The following is a 2647-nucleotide window of genomic DNA, read 5'->3' as shown; positions in this document are numbered from 1 at the left end:
CAGATATAATAAAAGCCTTTAAATCAATTAATCCATGCTGTCAAATCCTTAATAGAAGTTGTAGCGCCTGACTTGGCAGTTATATTTAATAACAGTGTTGATTGCGGTGAGTTTCCTGATCTAATGAAACATAGTTAAGTCACTCCTTTATTTAAATCAGGTAGCACATCCGACCCCACTAACTTTAGACCGATATCAGTGTTACCGACATTCAGTAAAAATTTTGAAAAATTAGTATTGTCTCAGTTATTGAAACATTTTAACATCAATAATTTAATGCATAGGTTTTACACGGGGTCGCTCAACAACCGACGCTGGTGTTGAGCTAATTAAACAGATCATCGATGCCTGGGAGGAGTCGCAGGATGCTTTGGGTATCTTCTGTGATTTATCTAAGGCCTTCGATTGCGTCTGTCATGAAACATTGATCAGGAAACTGCACTTTTATGGGGTAAGAGGATCGGCACTGAATTTAATTAAGTCCTACTTACAAGGTAGCATACAAAGGGTCGATGTGAATGGACAACGATCACCGGGGTCATTGGTCTCTATGGGTGTACCGCAGGGATCAATATTGGGGCCGTTCCTGTTCCTTATCTACATTAATGACCTGCCATACCATGTAATGACCTGCCATACCATGTAAAGACCCACCATGATATAGTATTGTTTGCAGACGATACCTCACTTATTTTCAAAGTCAAACGACAGCAACAAGCTTACAGTGATGTAAACGATGCTATTTCAGAAGTAGTAAATTGGTTCAATGTTAATAACTTATTGTTAAATGAGAAAAAGACTAAATGTATTAAGTTTGTCACTAGTACTAACGTAAGGCATGTGCAAACAAGTGTCATTGTGAAGGACGAGGAATTGGAATTGGTTGATAGTACAGTTTTTCTTGGTATAACTTTAGATTCTAAACTCCAGTGCATGGAGACTATATAAACGAGCCAAATCTCTATGTATGAAAAGTGTCCATCAAAAAACAGTAATTAGGCGGCGCCACCATACACCGAAATACTACCAAAAACTACCTACGTAATTTGGTCGGGTTATTTGTTGGTTCATGTTATACTCATGTCCCAGAGCCTAACTAGCGCCACCGGAGAGATTAGGAACTATTATTTAAAGCTGAAAGCGGTCACTTTTGCAACAATTCTGCCATAAGAGATTGGCATCCTTTCTATACCATCCATACTCCAGTGGGGTCCCCATATTGATACTCTTTCGAATAAACTGAGTTCTGCAGCTTTTGCAGTGAGCAAAATCGTCAGTTAACTGATGTGAAAACAGCTCGATTAGTATATTTTAGTTACTTCCATAGCGTTATGTCGTATATTTTACTGTGGGGTGGTGCTTCTGCAGAAGAGGGCTATTCGAGCATATATAAAATCAAAGATAGATATAACTCCGTAATAGATTGATACAGTCTAAGGAAAAAACGTGCCTCGAAAATCACGAAAATTTGATTCTCGATCAGATGGCGCCACTAGTTTTGGCCAACTCTCGTATAGAGGGCGTTGACTGTCTCGTTTGTTATTTATAATTTAAACGCATACCAGTGAAAGAACATGGGTCAAAATCATATAAAAATAATTAATGCAAATAAAAAAATCATTTATCCATATTTAAATACATTTTATCGTATTTTTATGAATATTTATTTTTAGTTTTAAAGTGTGTCGACAGATGGCAGTGAATTTACTGGGGTTACAAAATTTACTATGACAGTACCGCTCTAGTATAAGTTACTTTATGATAAAATGAACCAGAGACTCATTTAGAGATAAATTTAAGGAAATTGACATAATGACAGTGCACTGTCAATATATTCATGAGAATATTCTGTATATACATATAGTCTGTCAAGGGACTGTCTCATTTCAAACATAGACAGAGATAATAATACTATCTTTGTCTTAGACTAGTACTAGCACCCAAAAGAAAAGGATGAGTATAGTTTTTTTATTCTTATTTACTGACAAGATTTGCTTGACCAACTATAAAAACATTGCCAGTTTTAAGAAAAACTGTGACATATATAAGATTAATACTAGAAATAAACATAAGCGTGCAGTACCCTTCACTCGGCTCCATAAAATTAAAAAATCATTCATGGGTAACTGTGTAAGATTTTATAATAAACTTCCAAATATCATCACTGAATTATCTATTAATAAATTTAAAAAACATGTAAAACGTAAACTTATCTCTAAAGCCTATTATTATTAATTAATTACTATTCTGCGAGACACCCAGGGCCCTATTTGGTACACACAAATCATGTGAGCAAAGTTAGATTTTGATTGTAATTAAGAATCTTGAGTGTAGTGAGAGGCTGTAAAGCACGAAGTGCAAAAAAACTTCGCTTAATGCAGGTCGAATACCTTCTTTAAAGTTGCCTAAAAAAAAAAAAGTTTATTTACCAAAAATTATACATATTGTTTTATTAACTTATGATCTCCACACTAGGCTAGGCTCGTCTTGTGGAGTCAGTTGAGACAATTCCAATTTTTAATTAACTTAAATTTAGAATTCGTCTAATAAATTAGAATTCGTCATTCTCGACAGGGGTCTAGAAACTTTAAAAAAAAAAAGAGGACTAATCTTAATCAAATAGGTACAAGACGTACGAGTCAATGCA

The sequence above is a fragment of the Cydia strobilella genome, chromosome 18 (assembly GCF_947568885.1).
Source record: "Cydia strobilella chromosome 18, ilCydStro3.1, whole genome shotgun sequence".
NCBI lineage: Eukaryota > Metazoa > Arthropoda > Insecta > Lepidoptera > Tortricidae > Cydia > Cydia strobilella.
This window is presented reverse-complemented; position numbering follows the sequence as displayed.